Below are 22,152 nucleotides of genomic sequence, written 5' to 3'. Positions count from 1 at the left end.
GGTAGGTAAAAATGGAGAGTTTTCATAATGGAGCAAAGTAAGAAGTGGGGTCCCTGAGGGATCTGTACTGGGACCGGTGCTTTTTAATTTATTCATAAATGATCTAGAAGTAGGGGTAAGCAGCGAGGTGGCCAAATTTACAAATGATACCAAACTCTTTTGGGTAGTGAAATCCAAAATGGATTGTGAGGAGCTCCAAAAGGATCTCTCAAAACTGGGGGAGTGGGTGACAAAATTGCAAATGCGCTCCAATGTTGGCAAGTGTAAAGTGATGCACATTGGGACAAACAAATCTAACTTCAAGTATACATGGATGGGATCTGAGCTGTTGGTGACTGACCAGGAGAGGGATCTTGGAGTCATGGTGGACAGCTCATTGAAAGTGTCAACTCAATGTTGAAAAAGATGAAAAAGGTCAATTCCATGCTAGGGATAATTAGGAAGGGGATTGAAAATAAAATGGCTAATATTATAATGCCCTTATATAAAATTATGGTGTGGCCACACCTGGAGTACTGCATACAATTCTGGTCACCACATCTAAAAAAGGACGTTGTAGAACTGGAAAAGATGCAGAAGAGAGCAACTAAGATGATCAGGGGCCTAGAGCACCTTTTTTTGAGGCAGGGCTACAACACCTGAGGCTTTTTAGTTTAGAAAAAAGACGACTGCGAGGAGACATGATAGAGGTCTATAAAATCATGTATGGTGTGGAGAAAGTGGATAAAGAGAAATTCTTCTCCCTCTCACATAACACTACAACCGGGGGTCATCCCATGATATTGATTTCCAGGAAATCCAGGACCAACAAACGGAAGTACTTTTTCATGGAATGCATAATCCACTTGTGGAATTCTCTGCCATGAGATGTGGTGACAGCCAACAACCTGGATGGGTTTAAGAGGGGTTTGGATGACTTCATGGAGGAGAGGTCTATCATTGGCTACTAGTTGGAGGGCTATAGACCATCTCCAGCCTAAGGCAGGATGCCTCTGAGTTCCAGTTGCAGGGGAGCAACAGCAGGAGAGAGGGCATGCCCTCAACTCCTGCCTGTGGCTCCCAGCAGCATCTGGTGGGCCACTGTGTGAAACAGGATGCTGGACTAGATGGTCCTTGGGCCTGATCGAGCAGGGCTGTTCTTATGTTCTTATGTTCAGTGAAAGAGTAAATGGCATGACAGCTAGGGGGGAAACTCTGTGGTGCTCTGCTTCCCTTGATGCCCTAAGCACTTGCTTGTTTTGCCTTATGTTTTGCCTTATGTTTTGCCTTATCCAGGCCTGTATCCAGTTTTGGGAATGTGGCCATAGTTCAGTGGTGGATCATCTGCTTAGCATACAGAAGGCCCCAGGTACAATCCCTAGTATCTCCAAGCAGGACTGAGAGATTCCTGATGGAAGTCCTGGAGGGTCACTGCCAGAGTTGACAAGATTGTGAGATATTGGTCCAAATTGGTACAAGACAGAATCCTAATGTTCCTCTGTAAGAGGCAAATTTGCCTTGAGTTTTTCCTCTAATCTGCACTAAGACGTGCCTTGTGTTTCCGTACCGGCATGCCCTCTGTGCTTAACTATGTGGCTATTGCCAGTGCTAGTTTTAAAGGCTGTATGTGAATAGAGCCATCCAGAAGCGTGCTGGAAGTCCCACACAGCTCATCACTCATCCCCTCACAGGTGTCACTCATGATTCCAGCAGTGTTGTCTGAGGAGGGGAATGCCATAACCAAAATGGCAGGCATTTCCATGATCAGGAGGCTAGACACCACATCACAGTTACAGTGTTCACTTGTGAAACCATGAATGGTGCCTGTGAGGAGGTGAGGGACACACCCAGGAGGACTGTTAGCTCGCTTCTGGATGGCTGTACTTCAACACAGCTTTTTAAAACTAATGGCTGAATAGACACTATAACTTAGCTTATAACTTGGGAGCAGATGCAGCTATGACCTTACAGATTCTTTTTTAAAAAAATGTATGAAATGCTTCTACAATGGGACTGACAGCGATGGGCATTTAGAAAAAGGAGCAGTTTTGGGGGTGGATTTTTTTGACACTGAAAGCTTTTTGGTTACTTTTAGGCAAATCATTATTGCACTAATTATCTGAATTCCTGTTTTCATTTTCTGTTCTCGTTGAGTCCTGCACAATCTTTCAAATCATGCTTCAGGTTTTGATCCCATTCAAGAAACAATAATGGTTTGGATCAAGTTTTCCGTTTGGGTTTTGCTTCAGATTAGAATTGAATTCATTCTGATCTATCAACCTTCATTGTAGCTTCATGAAACATGTTTATTGCTTGTACTGAATGTACAAAATCAGTGCCACAGTTTTATTCCAGTCAGTTAAAAAACTTGTCCTTCTGCCAAAGTTTAAGTGCTGTGCTACTTTTTTCATTAGAAATTACCAAATGTTCCATCTTAAAATAGACTGACAACAGGTCAGGCTGCTCCTGTTTAACTATTCTGAACCTAAAATGTGCCAAAGTTTCTTCCCAGATAGATTCCCAGAGTTACAATACCTTATTAACTAGCAAGCATCTCTTTGCAATTAGACCCTTTAAATGCCTCCATAAAATAGGTGCACCATGAGCACACTGTCATTGATTCACCCCCTTTAAAAATGTTTAATCCCTGAAAACTCTTTAATGAAGTCAACCTTTCTGATGACTGGAGGGAATTATAATTGCTTGTATTTCTCCATTGTTTATGAATGTTACTGTTTCGTGGGTGCAATTTCACTAGAGGCTACGTTGCTGTTGCTTTACTGGCTGGAACAATCATTTGTTTGTTCCATAGTTCAGTGTTAATTCTAGTGCAGTGTCATTTAGTCAGTAGTCCTGTAGTCCATGGAATGGGGGTATCACTCAGTAGTTGATCATCTGCTTGGCATGCAGAAGATCCCAGCGTCAATCCCTGGGGTCCAGGGGTGGAGCCACCATTGGGCAAACAGGTTCAAAGAACCCAGGCCACCGCCAAATGGGGCTGCGCCTCGTGGCCCCAACATGCCCTCCCAGTCTGATGTCAGACCCGGAGGGGGAGTTATTTCACTCTCAAAAGGGGCCGCGTGGCCCCGTTTGAGAACAAAATTGGCCCGCACTACATTGGCAGTGTGGCCAGAATGGCTCTCCCTGCCTTTAAAGGCAGGGAGAGTTGCTCCGGCGCGCGCTGTCCAATGCAGTGTGGGCTGATCTGCCTTCCAAATGGGGCCACATGGCCCCATTTGGGAGGGAGACCAAGCCCCCATGTCTGACAGGGGCTGCCGCCAGCCTCACTCCACAGCTTCTTGGGTCTCCAGGTAGTACTGAGAGACACTGCCTGAAACCTTGGAGAAGCTGTTTCCAGTCCATGTAGACTGCGCTAGATGGACCAAAACCATAAGACAGCTTCCTATGTTCCTAATTATGTGCATATACTATCCGTCACATATTAGAGTGACCACCCCCGAAATTTTTCCTGTCCCTGCGCCAAAGACTGAATCCTTGAATTATATTTTAAACTTCTCCCTGGTTAAAAATCAGATTGGAAGCTTGTTACAAGAGTTTCTGGAAGGAAATCACAATGAGGGGGGGAGGGGAAAGTGCATACACAGAAGCTTCTCTTTTAGTTTGTTTTTAGCTGTACTTCTGGGGAAGATGGGATTCAAAGCCCAACTGGATGTGATGGTTCCCCCAGTTAGAAATAGAGGGTGGAGACTGGATGTTAATTGCACAGTGGTTTTGTAGTTTAGGAGGCTTACCTAGACTGTTAGTAGCCTAACGTACTTGGGTTAATGAGCATGCCCAGTGGGAATAACTTTGTCTGGTGGGCTGGGCATGCTCAGTGTGTTTCTCTTGTCAGTTTGTGAGTTGTGAGCCACCAGATGATTGCTGCCAGACGTGGATGCTCCTGCCCACATTTCACCTTGCTGCTAGGCTGCTCAAGAAGAGCTTTCTTACCTTGCTGCATCTTTCCTCCGTAGCTAAGCTCCAGTATCAAAAGAAGCCTTAGCTTGAGGAGGAGGGCTTGAGGTGTCGGGCACAGAGAAGAGTTCAGCACTCCTCATCTGTGCACCTCACTTGTGCATCTGTGCACCTCTCAGAACTCGGGCATCCTTTTCTACATAATCATGAACCCATGAAGCAACCTGATATTGAATCAGACCCTTGGCCTATCTCGCACAGTATTGCTAGGAGTGCTTATCTGAAGTAGCCCTCTAGTATTTGAGCTTCTCTTCTCCCTCTCTTTCCTTCCACCCAATACTGCAAATGTGATTGGCTGAGTGGAGGCATGGCTGTGCCATTTTTAACATCTCTTTTCCTTTGGCTGCTCAGGGCTATTTTTAAACTTTATCTTTACTTTTATTTATAAAGTAAAAATAACTTTAATTTTAATTTTATTTTCACTTTCCTCACAAAGCAGACTGTCTTGCTCTCCTCCTATCCTGCAGCGAAAAATCCCCTATTTTGTAATAGGAATATTTCCACAGGTGGCCATTTCGCCATTTTGTGACTAGCTCCACTACTCCAAGCTGTTATTTCAGGCTAGCTCCCAAAGTTCTGTGTTTTTTTAAAAAAAGGAATTCCATTTAAATCTGCCCACCTCTGATCTACACAGCAGCTTTCAATGGTTTCAGAGAGGAGGATCATTTGTCTGGGGTCTCAGGCTCAAAGGAAGCCTGAAATTCAGACAATAAATATTTATATTATATTATATTATATTATATTATATTATATTATATTATATTATATTATATCCCACTCTTTTTAGGGTATCTTATTTTGTTTTCTAGTGCCAGTGTGGTGTAGTGGTTAGAGTGCTGGACTAGGACCAGGAAGACCTGAGTTCAAATCCCCATTCAGCCATAAAACTAGCTGGGTGACTAGGCCAGTCACTTCTCTCTCAGCCTAACCTACTTCACAGGGTTGTTGTGAAAGAGAAACTCAAGTATGTAGTACACCTGGGCTCCTTGGAGGAAGAGCGGGATATAAATATGATGATGATGATGATGATGATGATGATAAGAAGAAGAAGGAGGATGTAAAAATATTATGGGACTTCCGACTACAAACAGACAAACATCTGTCACACAATACACCAGATATAACTGTAGTCGAGAAGAAAGAAAAACAAGTTAAAATAATCGACATAGCAATACCAGGGGATAGCAGAATAGAAGAAAAAGAAATGGAAAAAATCACCAAATACAAAGATCTACAAATTGAAATTGAAAGGCTGTGGCAGAAGAAGACCAAAATAATCCCAGTGGTCATTGGCACCCTGGGTGCAGTTCCAAAAGACCTTGAAGAGCACCTCAACACCATAGGGGCCACAGAAATTGCCATCAGCCAATTACAAAAAGCAGCTTTACTGGGAACAGCCTATATTCTGCGACGATACCTATAACAACAGCAACAACATTGACAATAAAATTCTGGCATCCCAGGTCCTTGGGAAGGACTCGATGTCTGGATAAAACAAACCAGTCAATAACACCTGTCTGACTGTGTAAAATAATAATAATAATGTTGTCATTTTTATTTTATTTTTTTATGGCTGGGGGCCTCAAAAGCTGGAAATGGCCTGGGTCTCTCTGGACCTCTGAAAAGGCCTGCAGCTTGGAGATGCCAGGCATTGAGGTTGGTACCTTCTGCATTCAAAGAATGTACTCTGCATCTGAGCTGTGATTCCTCCCTGACTAGGGCAGCATGGGTCTACTGCAGTCACGTCAGACAGGAGAAAGTCTTTACGATCCTCATACAGGAGGGTGCATTTACTGGGAAACAGCATCCAATAGTTCCTAACTTTGTTCAGCAAAGGTTTTTGTAACTGCAGAGCCAACTCCAGGTTTCAGGGGCTCTCAGCAATGTATGTTCAGTGGCCATTCCTATTCTTGATGGGTCCTCCTCAGATGCAACGCTAGCACAGCTAGTTTTGGGAAGCAAAGGAGTGGCAAAGAACGTAATCAGGGAAGTGAGGATTTCGCAATGCATTTAATATTTATAGAGATAAGGCAATTAATAGTGTCAATTTATTTACCTTTTTAATGAACTTGCTTGACATTTTCACATTTATTCAGAAAACTGGCAAGATCCCTCTTAGAAAATAATGAGGTCATTCACCCAATCAAAAACTGTGTTCTATCCAGGTTTGGGACTCCCAATATGTTCCCAATTTTCGGTTGTGTGGAAGCAAAGTAGGAGGAAAACCTGGGTAGCTTCTACTCCTACTTTGCTTCCACACAATCACTTCTACCCAGGTTTTTCCTCTTACCTTGCTTCCACACAACTGGAAATTGGAAGTGCACACAGCTTACAAACCTGGATAGAACACAATTTTTGATTGTGTAAATGACCTCATTGTCTTTTTGGTTTATACCAAATCTTCCAGTCTGCTTTTCCAAGCTAGTTTCTTCTTATTGTCCAAAACTATGTAACAGGAAAGACCTGGGTGAGGAGAGAGGTCAGTACCAGGCTAGCTGAAATCTGCGTGGAAATGACCCTGCACCCTCCTGTCCTCATGATCTCACCCAGGCCAGTTCCTGGCTAGGAAGGAAGCTAAGAGGTTGACCTTAGAGGAGAGCAGGAGAGGAGAGCTGATCTTGTGGTAGCAAGCATGACTTGTCTCCTTAGCTAAGCAGGGTCTGCCCTGGTTGCATATGAATGGGAGACTAGATGTGTGAGCACTGTAAGTTATTCCCCTCAAGGGATGGAGCTGCTCTGGGAAGAGTGGAAGGTTTCAAGTTCCCTCCCTGGCTTCTCCAAGATAGGGCTGAGAGAGATTCCTGCCTGCAAACTTGGAGATGCTGCTGCCAGTCTGTGAAGACAATACTGAGCTAGATAGACCAATGGTCTGACTCAATATATGGCAGCTTCCTATGTTCCATGTTCCTATGACCTGACTCCTAGGAGGCTGGAGGAGTCTCCAACCTCCCTGGCTGCAGTGGATTCTGCTGCTTGCTCTGGGACAGAGGAGAGAGTGAATGTTTATATATTTATATACTTTATACAATGAAGGCCTTTAAAATTAATTCAAGTGTTAGGACCATCATATACTATGACTGCATTGTTTGAAACTGCTGTAAAGCTCCATTCTAGTAGACGGGGGAACCATAGGAGAAGCAGGAAAGACTTTTTGGGGAACACCTGTTATCACCCCTTGGAGTCATCTCTTACCCTGGTCCAACCTGGGTAGGTGTCCATCACCACCATAAGTATATGAAGACTAGGGGGAAAGAGTCATTCTCAGAAATCAACAGTGAACCCTTTTAAGAACCCTGGGCCCTCAGCAGATGCCCAACAATGCTGTCCCCGATGTTGGCCCTTTCTCACTGGCATATCCAGCATAAAGCTCAAGAACAAATAGCCATGAGTTATGCTGGGAGCAATCACAGTGTCTGATGAAAAAACAGGAGCAAAGCTAGCCATATGAACTAGCTGGGCACAGAGCATCTGCGCCTCTGCCGGCCTGGCCAGCCAGCATCCCCCCCACTTCTCCCTCCCGCCCGGCCCACTTCTTTTATCCCACACGCTTCTTCCCCCATCCTCCTCTCCCCCCTGCCCACCCACAGTTTCTGGCTGGCGGGCCGGCTGGCTGGCCCACTTCTTCTTGGCCCCACCACCTGGCACTTTCTGGCTGGCAGGCCTACTGGAAAGCCAGCCCGCTACCTCCTCCCGCCTGCCTGCCCGCCCACCAATTTCCAGCGGCCAGCCTGGCCTGCCACCACCTGCTCCCGCCTCTGTGAGGGAGTAAGTGGCCGGCATCCCTATTTTCTCCCCGCCCCCGTCACTAATTGGCAGCTGCTCGTGAACTCTCACAAGAGCTGCCACACATCGGATTAGTGATGGGTACACCTAGTAGAAATAAATATATAGATTACCACTATTGGACCTAATAGTTCTGGGAGGAGGAGGAGGAAAGGCAATTTACTCTCCCTCTGATATTTCAATATTAAATCTCACTTGATCTGCAAACCAGATCTAATTTCCCAGGGACAAGGGATAGAGAAATTAAACACAAACCTGAGTCCTTGTTGGAATTTATAATTGATTTTTAAATTATCCAAAAATATCAATTGATAATGAAACCATCATATGAAAAATACATTAGGACATAACGTATGTAATGTAATCCTTGTTAGAGTAAAGAAAAAAAAAGATTTCTAGTAGGTTCTTAGCTAAGAAAATAAAACTACAGCAAACTCTAATACTTGAGAGCTCTAATATTCTTTTGTCTAATTTAATTATTCCAATAGGATCTAAACAGATTCCAGCCATTAGCAACAGTTAAATTGCAATTCTGTTTTCTGCTCAGATATGTACAACTGCTGTAATTTTATTTATGAACATTACATTTTGTTGGGATATTTATTTATTTGTATAAAACATTATATGAGCCATTGGAAGCTACCCAGAGAACAATTTGTTATGGGGCTGCTAACAAATAAAGATGATGATGATGATGATGATCGTGATGATGAATGATCATGATGGTCCTGCCTTTTGATCCTGTCAATGGTCTCCAAGGTGTCTCACAGCATAACATAAAAATAATCCAGACTCTTCAAGAGGATCATCTGCGGGGGAGTATGCTTTTGAAGGCATCCTCCCTTCACCCCTTTTGAGCCTTTCCTCCAATTGTAAGAAAGGGTTCAGAGAGAGGGAAAGAATCTTCCTCAGTTCCCACCCCACAAAAACTACAACAAGAGGATGGCACATATGCACTTCCTTCAGTTTACAGGAACACCTTTGCAGGGAGTAGAAGCAAATTGCATTATGGTCAGCAGGGTGAAGGAATTTGTGTGAACAGAGCAGGAGTGAGTGGCTTAACCCAAGCAATGAGGGATCCGGGGCTGGCTCAGTATCTGACTGTTGCTTCCTCTGAGTTCAATCCAGCACATACTACAAGCACTTCAGGGTCAGCACTTAGGTGAGCCTTCTCAGTCCACCCTTCACTCCCAAAGCAGAGGCGTAGTTAGGGGAGAGGGGACCCGTGTTCTCCCCTTTCCCCGGTGGCCCCTTGGAGTAAGGAAGATAATGAAGAAAATAGGGAGGGGTGGAGCTGATGGGCCCTCAGGAGCTGGGGCCCCCAGGTTCTTTGAACCCATCCACTCAATTATAGCTACACCCCTGCCCCAAAGGAGTCAGTGGCTCTGTTCACCTGGCATTCAGAGAACGCTCTTGCCTGCACGGTTGCCTGTGATAAGTCTTGAGAACATCTGATCTTGAAAAGGCTTGAAATCCTGCCACCTTGCAAAACACAGAATTAAATCTCAAGTATAAGAATTGTGCTGTTCTCCTGTTGTTTCAATTCTCTGTCCATCTCTATATGAAATCTAAAGCTGAAGTAAAAATACAACACAAGTCATTATGATTTCATTGTATTATTTAAAACAATTGTTTAAATCAATCTGGAAAGAAAGGGCTAGTAGGCTGGGGTGTTCCCCCCCCCTTTTCTCTTTTTTTCATTTGCAACAAATTCTAAACATCATGAGGAAATTAGAGTAATTTTGATATTAAAATGATTACTGCCACTTTTGTAATAAACTGATGCAACTTTAGAAGTCTGTGCCTGATATCTTTCATGATTTAGACATCACATACGCTATAATTGTGCTATTAAAGGAAAGAGAGCTAATCTTTTAACATTTGAAGTAAGCCCTCATCATCAGACCCGACAAAGCCAGACAGATCAAAAAAGAGTAAAAAAAAGAAAGAAAAAAGAGCATTTAAGGAAATTAGTACAAGTGTCAGTTAAAAGGTAAAAATTAATGCACTTATTATTGAAATATGGTTGAAACCTGCGTTCTTTTCATTTCTTTGATATTACTAAAGCATACAACATTCAATTAACTTTCCATTGTGTCTGAGAAGAGAGGGAGAGACAGAGAATTGTCAGTTAAGTATTAGGTGTGTAGGAACTTGTGCAAATGAAGAAGAAAAACTCAAGATATGAACAGGAGCTACTGTAAATTCATTGTCCGTAAAGCTGGTCAATTACTTTCATATTTTCTAGGACAGATTTTTGGCATGTACTCAGTGTTCCTCACAGATATGGCACCGAATTCATGGAACGGTATATTTTATTCTTTCTAGTATCTTAGAAAGAAAATTTCTCTTGGGATAATTATATAGGCACCGAACTTTAACTCACAACATAGCTGTGGTCTGATTAAACAAGGGTCTGTATGAAAACCAGTAATGAAATATGGAGTATTCTGTAATCATATTTGGTCACGTAAGCAAAACTGATGGATTGAATTTGTACTCACCCCTCAGCATAAATACAAATTTCCTTGGTGAATGTTTTAGTCTTTGAAACTTGTTCGAAAAAGTGAATTGAAATCATTCCCCTTAAATCTTCCCTCTGCATTTGTTTCACACGGGCAACACAAATGCTACAAATGATTTGGAATAATGCCGGAGATGCTCATCATTTTAACGTTATTCTACGGAGAAGGCACCTTTCTCTTTAATTCTAGATCTGGAAAAAATATATAATAAAGACAGGAAGCAATTTTTAAAAAGCTAAAATCCATGCGAAAATGTGAAGGAGAGTGGTAATGATTGGTAGGGTTCTGTTTCTCTTTGCCAGCTGATTCTAACATATTGGGCAGAAGTTTTTCACTTTTAAAAAGACTGCATTTATTTAAGATTTAATAATATTAAGATCATGCTGCAATGTTAGTATTGACTTTAATTAAAAAAGTATTTTGTTAATTGGCATAACATATCTATGTGATTATTTTTCCATATATTTTCAGCTTCGCAATAAGAGAACAGCTGCTAAATATTTTCTTGCATGCTGATTCCACTTAATCAACATTCTTCTTCTTAATGAAGGTGACAAAAGTTGGAAATTGTGTTTTACAAATGGGTAGCTTGGAAAATATCAGCATGAGGCCAATGAAATTCACCTTTGGGTGCTGATAATCAGATTTACTCCCAAATTACTACTTTTAAGGTGTCAGATAAATCTTAAATGGGGAAAAAAGATAGTGTTAGTGATTCTTCCCAGCCAACAGCATAGTGGCACTTAAGGAAAATAGCTTCAGTTTTTTAACAACCAACTTCAGTGGTATTATGATTATTATTATTCCTATTAAATGCATCTGAAAGATGTTGCTGCATATTGACAGGTTTAAAGCTTTGGCAATGTGCTGAATCAAATTACAAATATAAAAGCATGTCATTACAATCCCACCCCCCCGCCACAAGACAGCAACTGCATATCTTCTGTGGAAGATATACTAAAGCTAAGATAAAATGTTTCTGCTGATTAAAAAACCAGGAACATTTCAGAACTTTTTGAATGTAGAACATTTTCCACATATGCTTTGAAACCTGGACTTTTATTTTAAACAGCACACAACTTTCTTCTTGCCCATTAATTTTAAGGCAATTATGTCACGCATGGACATTTTAAATTCCATAGTTTTAAACTTTCTGTTTCTAGTATGTAAGACCAACAGCAGCAAGAATATTCTTATCTATCTATCTATCTAATATATTTTTATACTGCCCCATACTCACGTCTCTGGGCAGTTTACAACAAGCAAACAAACAAAAAGTTAAAAACATTAGTTAAAAGAAATGACAACAAAAAACTTAAAAAATAGTTAAAACAAAATAAATGCTATAGTAAAAGTTAAAAGAACATTTTAAATTGTTAAAACAATATTTAATTAATAGAACAGAATAGAACCCTGTGATTTGAGGGAGTTTTATTTATTTATTTATTTTGTAAATCTTGTTGCCGGCTGATCACAGAAGCAACCACAAACACAGTTACAGCATTTGCCTCTTCAGGCAAATATCATAACTGTGAAGAACATGGGTGAGGCTTCTGGGTATATCAGTGCCAGGGGCAAGACCTCCGAGCATGCTCTGGAACTCTGTAGATGGGCACAGTGTCCCTTAAAAAAAAAAAAAATCTGAAGAGGGTTAGACTGTGTGAATATTGAACATTTTTTATTTATTTAATTTATTTAACACATTTCTATACTGCCCTATCTATCCAAAGGCTCTGGCTCATTATTTATTATTCCTATGAGAATAAAGGCTCATTATTCAATTTAATGTGTGAATACATTTTCTGAATCACAAACAAGTACAGTGCTTGTTGAAGCAACACAATGTGGCTACTGTAGTCACACCTCTATGGTTTTCCCAGGAGAACGGACTGCCTACATCCTTAATTGTTAAGAACAGCTTGATCTTAAGAATGGTGGAATAACTCTACTGGAGCCTTTCAAATAGTTATGCCAAAATGACTGATTTTAGGTTACCTATTCTATTAATATATATTCAAATTTGGGGTCTTCTGCCTAATAAATCACCTCTCAGATGAACCCATGTCTTCTATTTTAGATGTTTTCAACAGCCACCCGTATCTGTGGAACTTTCTTCTGCTGAAGATACACCCATGCCAAGCTTGAGCATATTCTGAAAGAATGTTGATGTTACTTCATTTTCAGAAGGAAGGAAAATTAGTTATGTTTGTATTAATGGAACAAAGTATGTGTATGCTTTTAACTCATTGCTCCCTGCCATGAGATTTTGGAACACAGCAGACTCAAAATGCAAATGAATGTATCAATAATGCCCTCAATAAATTGGGATTGAAAATAAAACTGCTTATATTGTAATGTCACTAAACAAATCTATGGTGAGGCCACATGTGTACAGTTCTGGTCCCGTACCGCTAAAAGGATATTATAGAACTGGAAAAGGTGAAGAAAAGGGCAACCCAAATGGTCAGGGGGTTAAAGCACCTTTCTTACAAGATAAAGCTACATTTGGGGCTTTTTAATTTAAGAAAAGGTGACCAAGGGGAGACATGTTAGAGGTTTATAAAACTATGCATGGTGTGAAAAAGTAGATAGAACTTTTTCTGCCTCCTCCACAACACTAGAATCATAGATCATTCCATTAAACTGACTGACAGGAAATTTAGAACAGACAAAAGGAAGTACTTTTTCATAGTGGCTGACATGAAGAAAAAAATTCAGTAAAGTAGTTCAACTGAAATTAGGCATGCCCTATAGAATTCACTACCACAGGATGTGATGATGACCACCAGCTTGGATGATTTTGAAAGGGGCTTAGACAAATTCAAGGAGGACAAGTCTATTAATGGCTCTAAGTCTTGATAGTGATAGGCTACCTCCAGTTCAGAGGCAATCTGCCTCTGAATACCAGTTGCAGGGGAGCAACAAAAGAAGAAGATTGGGCATCTCCAGCTTGTAGGCTTCCCAGAGGCATCTGCTGAGTGGCTGTGAGAAACAGGGTGTTGGACTAGATAGATAGTGGGCAGTTTCACACAATCACAGCAAATTCTAGTTCCTGGAGAAATGTTGGAGAAATGTCAGGAACCGGGAGCACAAACTCCCAGTGGGCATGTTCTACAAACTTGCCTAAGTCTGGTTTCCAAGCCGTCCGCCTGATGTTCTACCAACTATCTCCACCCAACTTCAAATCTTGGTTCCAAGTGAATAGAGAAAGTTGGTAGGATGTTGGTTGAATGGCCCAGGAACTGGACTTGGATGGGTTCACATAACATATACACTTGGAGTGGGTGCTCCTGGTTTCCAGCGTTTCCCCGGGAACCTGACTTTGTGGTGATGGTGCAACAAAGCTGCCCAGTGAAGTCTCTTGCTTCTCCATATAGGGAAAGGAAATATAGTGGTGAACAAACTGTCTTTCAGGGAAGCTTCTCTGTCATGAATTTTCTCATGCTGGAACCTCTGATAAGCTCCTGAGAAACTCCTGTGCTCCCCGGAACACCATATGAAAGCTTCAGGATGAGAGGAGGTAGAAGAAAATATCCTCGTGAACTGGTCCCCAGCTATCAAAATTTCACATTCTGAAAACCAGCTCTGAAATGGTTTCTGATGGAAACAAAGAAGAACAACTCATTTTCAAACTACCTTTGCAACAAATTCACAGCATCAGCCGCCTTAAGTGAAAACCAGTTGTGGCTTCTATTACATCACAACTTCCATAGTAATCTAGCTCCTTATCTTAGGCCTGGTATAAGCCGTGGCAGCAAAAACCGCACTGTGAATGCCAACCCACACAGATGAATAAGAGCCTCAGGTGTGGCCTCAGCCAAGCTGAGACCTGAAGTCACATCTTCAGCAGCTGTTGTCACCAGAGGCCAACCTAATTATGGTCATGGGAACATTTGTTGTCTGCCTTCCTTCTTATCAACAAACCCATCGCCTCAATGGCTTCCTTTCTTCCCACTCTGTAACTCAAAGAGCCTGAGGAACAAGCTGTGTTCCACTTCCACTGCAGAAAGGAAGTCAGTTCAAAGTGCCAGAGCAACCCATCACTCACGTCTCTTGCACACAGTCCATTTGCCTGACAAAGTGGCAGATCATCTATCATTTCAACCTAGCTCTTAAAAACTGTTGCCAGCTAGAAATATGGTAGCATTAACATTAAACTTTTTCAGTCTTGTAGTAGATTACAGGCCTTTGTCTTAGAGCAAGCCCATGTGAGGGGAAGAAAAATGCTGACTCATCCTCTCTATGCTTTCTGAGCAAGGCTTTTCCTTGAACTTTCCGGTATTTCTGGTAGTTTCAAAAATGGCTGCCACCACTTCCGGCCAACTCCTTAGGGGAGGGCTGGCTGGTCACTACAAGTGTGTCATTTCCCCTCCCACAAGTGATGACCTAGCAGTACAACATGGACTCTCGAACAGGAAGAGTTTTGTGTGTTGGGAAGTCCTAGTTCAAACCCTGCTCAAACACCGGAGAAGTTAGTTGCTCTACATTTGTTGTAAAACAGGAATTATCAAAGAAGGCAATTACGTTAGGATTGCTATTGGGGTTGGGTTTCGATTTTGGAAAATTCTGTAATTCAGGAGCAGATTTGGGGATCTGGTCTGGCCAACAATTTATGAGACATCCACCAAATTGTGTGACAGATTTGCCTGAGTCCAGAATGTTCCTTCAGTGCCCCAGACTAGGCCATATTAGTTTGTGCAAAAACATCTCGGCCTAAGTGAGTGCTGCTATCAGCATATATCTGGCCCTAACATAAAAAATCCAGTGTATGTGCAACTGAATTATTTGAGAATTGAAGGAGATGTGGTTTAACCAGCTTCTCACACTCTTTGGTAGCTGGAACAGGGCTATTGGGACATGGATTTCTAAAATACACTGTGCTCTAAGGAGGATCCCTTTTGTGAAGTCTCCTTGTAGTTGGCTTCTGGAGTTCAAAGATGTCTTGGTTCAGCAATCAATAGATGCAAGTTATTTATGTATTATCCCAAGGCAGTTCACAAAAATTTAATTTAAAAAAACCCAATATAAATGTCAACTCAAACTTATTAGCCCATAGCCATCCACATGGCTATGGTAGGATTTGAGTACTGATACCATTCAACCATCTAGACATCACATAATATGGTATAGCAGCCCTTAGAGGAACAGAACATTCATCAGTGTTTAGAATGGCATGTTCATATTATGCAACCAAAGTTTATATTTAAAAAGGTGATGACTCCATTGCCTTTCTATATAGAGTATGGTCATTTAAAGCACCAATAGGTGGATCTGATTCATATCCTGAGGCTATTCATACATGCATGCAAAACCAGGCTAAGGGAACCCAGCCTGGTTTTGCACATTCATGTGAACCACCAGGATCAGGCCAATCCCGGTGGCATCATGGTGGCAAACCCGCCTAAGTAGCCTCCCTTAAAACCAAGGTTACCCTACCTTCCCCACAGACGATTGTCTCCCCTTCCTCTTCCTGCCCAGTCGAGCAGTGGCTGCTCCCAGACCTCAGAGGGTCAGGGTATTGGGACATGCTGCCATGTGTCACCCCACCCCCGGAGTTCTGATAATGCACCATGCAAGTGTGCAGTGCATTATGGGGACTCCCTCTTCCCTCCCTGAGTGTGCCAGCCATGGTTGCAAGCCGCTACGGTGACACACAAGCAAAAAAACGACCTCCGTGCTCCCAATTTTCAGTTGTGTGGAAGCAAGGTTGGAGGAAAACCTGGGTAGCTTTTCCTCCTATCTGGCTTCCACACAACTGAAAACTGGAAGCACACACAGCTCCCAAACCTGGGGAGAACACAGTTTTTGATTGTGTGAATGACCTCATCGTATATGTCTGTAGCAATATTGAGTATAAAACTGTAGGTATACTTCCTACCCTCAGATTCTGACTATTTGCTGATCCACAAGGAGACCAGTCTTGTTATCCTATGACTGCTGAGTTTACTTAAGAGCCTAAGTGAGTGACTGTCAAAAGCTTTTTGGAAAGCTGAGTATATATAATGCTGATTAGATCATCCCTTAGGGGTATGTGAACAGGTTCGTAACTGAACCAGTTTGACTTCAAGCTGGTTAGGTTAGACAGTTTGGGATCAAGCTGAAGCATCCCCAGTTCTGCTCGACCCCGGACTGAACCTCCCCTGGCCATTTGGGTGGTTCACAAACCAAAAAGTTAAAAAAAAATTTTTCCAACTAATCCCATCTGAGGGGCTTCTCCAAGGCAGCAGGGGGGTGTCTGTGGAGGTTCCCTCTCCATTATGAACCCATCACCTGATTCAGGCAGTCTCTCCCCAGTTCAGACTGGGGAGGCGTTCGAGGGGGTGCCAGACCGAACTGGCCTGGTCCGGTCTGGGTCCAGTTCGGACTTGAACCAAACCAGGCCAGCCAGTTCCGTGCACATCTCTATCAACATCCTAGCTGACATTCTAAAAAAGAATGGTGGGGACAGGGCTTCCCTTTGTAGAAGCTAAGCTGATTCACCCTCAGCAAGGCTTGTTCTTCTGTGTGTTTGACAATTATAATTTTAATAGCACTTTCTACCAATTCACCCGGGACAGGCTGACAGCTCTGTAATTTCCAAGATCCCCTTGGATTGGTATTATATTGGCTACACGCCAATCCTCTGGAGATCTATGGTAATGGAGGCCTTAATGTGATGTCCTTCACTATGCCTACAAAAGAAGGTATCACAGCACTGAATAAGGGTTTAAAGTACTAAAATTCCCTCTGTATGTCAAAGGTGCATTTCATGAATATGGATGACAATTTGCTATGAATATGGAAAAGACTGGGAAGGAATGATGGGTCGGTGGGGTCTAACATTAACTGCTCTTAACCTTTTCACTGCTTTGACCTTACAGAATATGATCCATGGGACAGTTCGACTTGACTGCCTTTTTATACAAAGCTGTTAGTCATTTCTAGCCACAGATGTTTGCCCTGGAGCCTTGTTTACCACCCTATATAATTATTAGAAGACTCTTATAATTGTAGTTGAAATTCTGAGTTGACACTTATGTCATAGTACCGTGGCATAGCATTGTGTTTAATTTCTCTTTTGTTCATCTCATTTAATGTTCTGAAGAATTATGCTTAAAGGAAGATCCCACTCATTTCTCTTCCTTACCATTACCAGCTATGAGCTCCACCCATACCTGTTAGAACCATTAATTTAATTCCTTTTTAAAATATAGAGCTGCATCGGGATTGGCATATTCCTCCTGTAGAGTGGGTAAACAACTCATTTTGAACATTGTCTCTTAAGACAGCACACATTTAAGTAACCTCCATAGGAACTAGAATAAAATCGATAATAAATGTGCAAACTTCCACATTAATGGTAATCAAATATGTAGGAATGCAATAGGTGACAAAGCAGATAGATACTACTACTACTACTACTACTACTACTACTTATATACCACTTTTCAACATAACAGTTCTCAAAGTGGTTTACACAGAAAAGATTAAGAAGATGGTTCCCTGTCCCCGAAGGATTCACAGTCTAAAAAGAAACTCAAGGGAATCAATGGAATCCGCCACTGGAGGGATGCTGTGTTGGGGCTGAATAGGGCCAGTTGTCCCCCCACTGCTAAATATAAAGAGAATCACCACTTTAAAAGGTGCCTCTTTACCCTGTTAGCAGGCTATAGATACAGATAGATAGAAGAGGAGAGCTGACCTTAAAGTAGCGAGCATGAATTGTCCCCCTAGCTAAGCACAGTCTGCCCTGGTTTGCAACTGGATTAGTGGCTACATGTCAGCAGATTAGTGACTACATATCACCTATAAGGGGATGGGTCTTCAGCTTAGTGGTAGAGTACCTAATTGCATGCAGAAGGTTCCAAGTTCCCTCCCTGGCATCTCCAAGATAGGGCTGAGAGAGGCTCCTGCCTGAAACGTTGGAGAGCCATTGCCAGATAGATAGATAGATAGATAGACAGACAGACAACTAGGCCTTGGACCACAGTCTCTCTGACCGGCTTTCTGAATCTCTACATCCATTATCATTGCCAGCTACTTTTGCAAACCTCTAGATTGTGCATGGATGAAAGTGCATACACAGAAACGCTGCAGATGGATGTGTGCTGATAGCAACCATTGTAAGCAGTGATTGCATATCTCCTGAGGCAATAATAGCTCAGCAGATCGTGGGGTGAACTGGAACACTGCCATAGCAGTTTTCTGCAAGATGTTCTCCGGGCTGCAAGTAGGGATATAGAGAAAATTTAGTTTTGTACTAGTCAGTTTTTGGGAACTGGGGCCTGAGGAAGTATTATGCTCTTGTTTGCTGCTGCAGCACTACTATTTCTTTCCAGCCTGTAAATTGGGGGACACAGTTTTGTAGAGACATTGTAAATCTTCAGTGCACTTTCTCCTCCAGTCTCTGTAAAGTGTTCCTGAATATCCCTTCTCATTCAAATGTTCCAGCTCTCTATATAATGGAACTGAAATTCCACTTTTAAATTCAAACCCAAATTGAATGGAAATTCCAAATGTGCTCAAGCTCTGTTTTAAAAGGCACAGCTAAGAATTGCTGGCTGCATGAGTAGTCTAATAGTATGCTTAAATATACATTTGTGTTTATTCTAGATAAAATCCTAATGCAATAAAGCTGCAATTCTGCACACATGTATTTGAAGCAAGCCCCACTGAACTCAATGGGAATTACATATGAATAATTGTACTTAGACGATTCGTTTATTTTCTTGCAACAATCAAAGAGATTAAAAACAAGTTATTCGGAACAGTGTAAATTGAGGAGAGCCAAATAAAGAAAAAAGAAAAAAAGGGATTTCTACATCTTGTGATGTTGGCTCTTAGTTCAGGAAATAATTAAGAGTAGTCTAAAACGCTTTTGAAAAAAGAAATCTATTTCTACCTACTTCTGTTTTGAGTTACCTATTTTTTTTTTTTTAAAGGATGTTGTGGCTGAGATTAAAACATTGATACTTTTATTCCACCAAATGGATTACTCTTTGTTTATTCTCATATTTGATCAAAAGCATTAGTTTAGCACATTTAACTTTGCTCTCCTGGATATCCTATTTATCAAAAGCTGGATAGGACTTAAATAGAAATATACCTTTCATTCCTGTATTTGCATTTCATAATAAGGTGGTTGAGAGAGCTTGCAACAATGCTGGTCAAGAAAATATAGATATGACCAGCTTTTCTAAGTGTGCTCCTAAACCTTTCTAAAATACCTTTTGGGTTTGGTTACAGAGGTATGAAAGTTTGTGAGATAGGCTAAGGGAGAAGATAATAAATAATACTGTTGAGAAGAAGGATTTAGCAGGGAGGCAGATTGTAAGCCTTTGTAGGGAGACAAGTTTTTTAAATTTCTCGGCACAATGTTTAGTCTAATTCAATTTAGTTTAATTTCATTTATAAACAAACACCCTAACAGTGTCTAGGGTCAACAAAACCATCAAAATCAAAATCAATATCTATCTATCTATCTATCTATCTATCTATCTATCTATCTATCTATCTATCTATCATATTTATATACTGCCTGCTATATACATCTCTAGGCGGTGTACATAAAAGAATGAAACAGTTTAAAATTAATTTTAATTCAAAGCCTGGGGAAACAGGTGTGTCTTAAGGATCTTTTAAAAAGCCACCGGAGAAGGAGAAGCTCCTATTTTGACATGGAGTGCATTCTAAAGCCCTGGGGAGAAGGCCCGACCCTGAGTCATCTCCAGATGAGCTGGTGGCTCATCATGAAACTGGACCTCTCCAGATGATCTTAATAAGCATAAGGGTTCATGACAAAGAAGACCAGCACTTTGTATTTTGCTTGGAATCATATTGGCAGCGAAATACAAAGTGCTGGTCATTATCTATAAAGCCCTGAATGGCTTAGGTCCAGGGTGTTTAAGAGACCACCTTCTTTGTCATGAACCCTGCTGCCTATTCTTTCAGAATCAGTGTTACACGGTCCCTTTGTGTTGTCCCAGAGATAGTCAAACTGATCAGGCAAGATTTTGTGATTTATATCTTGTTCTTCCTCCAAGGGACTCAGAGAGGTGTATATGTGGTTCTGAGCTGTTCTTCCATACAAACACTGCATTGGACCAGATCCCCTTGACTTCAGGAGTTGAATGTTATCTTTTGCCTTCAGAGCATATTCTTCATTGTGTGAAGAACCCCTCCAAAAAATGCCTTTAGCCTTCTCAAAGGTTGTTTTTTTTTTTTTAAATTTCTCTTGAAATTCTTTAGATATTGCTCCCAAGAAATGAATCATCTAAAGTTGCTTCAAAATTTTGCTTGGAGTGAAATGTGGTGTCGGCTCTATTCCTCAGTCTTGTCAATTTTGCCACCACATGGAGAGGTTCTTCAGCAGACTGGAAACCCAACAGGACATTCAGAGCTGGACGAAGCATTTGCCACTTACAACACAGTGTGGCTAATACTGATTGATTGATTAAGTGCCGTCAGGTCGGTGTTGACTCTTAGTGACCACATAGATAGACCTGTAGGTCCTGCTGGGTAGGGATAAATGGAAGCTCCCTAGCTCATTGAAAGAGGCTGTTCTCATGCACAGGGGAAACCATGCTAAGGAAGCCTAGAGCTATTTCCCATGTGTGTGAGAAGCCCGCCTCTGGAGCCTATTTGCAGCCGGGACTGGGAGACTATGGGGCTGGGAGACTATGGGACTGGGAGACTATGGGGCATCAGGGGGATACCCATGCACTCATGCAGAGCATAATGGGAGTTCCAGGGGTGGAGTGATGAACCACAGCTCTCAACCCTCCATGCTGCCCAAGGAGACAACTGCACATCTGGGAGCACGATCTCTATGCCCAGACTAGCAGCCCAGATCGTCTTAGGGGAAGTAAGCATTTCAAGGCTTTATCTCCACTCGCCCCATAGCCCTTTCTCACCGATTGTGAGAAAGGGCTCAAAGTCTTTTTGAGCTGCCCTAGGACTGCTGAAATACGGGGAAGCATTCTGGTTTCTGCCATGGCCAGAGGACAATGGGAAACTGTAGTGGTGGCTCAAGGCCTCTGTATGCTCGAGGGAGAGTGCCAGGGGGTAAGAAGGCATCTTGCCACCTCATTGGCATCCCAATAATCTGATGCCTGAGGTGACCACCTCCTCTCGCCTCATGGAAGAGCCACCCCTGGTTAGTAGACATCACTTCTATCCAAGCACCAAGAGATCAGCCTGGATCCAACTGGATATAAATACTTGTTTACAACTCACTACTTTGTTCTGGTATCATCAACCAGATCTCTCTTATTTACCTTTGCCCTCTGCTCACCTTCTGTTAGGTGTCTTGTCTTTTTTAGTTTGTAAGCTTTAGGACCTGTGTCTTCTTTTCCTTTGCCTACAGTACCTGTCAGCAATATTGTATTAATTTTGTTTATTGATGCGAGCCACTTTGGGAGAAAATTTTTGTCTGAAATATGGGATAAAATTATAACAACAACAGCAACAATGACAACGACGGCAACAACAACAACAACAACAACAACTTCTCTCAAGGCTCTTTGGATATTGAGCAGGAATTCCAAATTCACCGTAGCCCTCTTCAGGTGTTATGAGCACTTCTTTAGGCGTTATGAGCACTTCAGATGCTTGTGCTTATGAAGGCAAAAGTGGGGAGGTAGTTCTGCTGCTCCATTGTCAATCACCCCAGATCGATCAAGGTTGAAGCTCACAGAATTGCCATTGAACACGATTATGGAATACGTCATCGTATTCATATTCATATTCGTATTACAGCACCTCTCCCTTCAAACAGTGTTGTAAGCATGTTTGTTGGGCACAAGGGTGATTGACAGCAGGGAGGCAGGACTTCCTCCCCACTTTTGCCCTTGTAAGCATGAATGCCTTCAGCACTCATAATGTCTGAAGTGGACTCTTTACATTTTTACAA

The sequence above is a fragment of the Hemicordylus capensis genome, chromosome 1 (genome assembly GCF_027244095.1).
Source record: "Hemicordylus capensis ecotype Gifberg chromosome 1, rHemCap1.1.pri, whole genome shotgun sequence".
Taxonomy (NCBI): Eukaryota; Metazoa; Chordata; class Lepidosauria; order Squamata; family Cordylidae; genus Hemicordylus; species Hemicordylus capensis.
The sequence above is the reverse complement of the archived record's forward strand: the minus strand, read 5'-3'. Positions refer to the sequence as shown.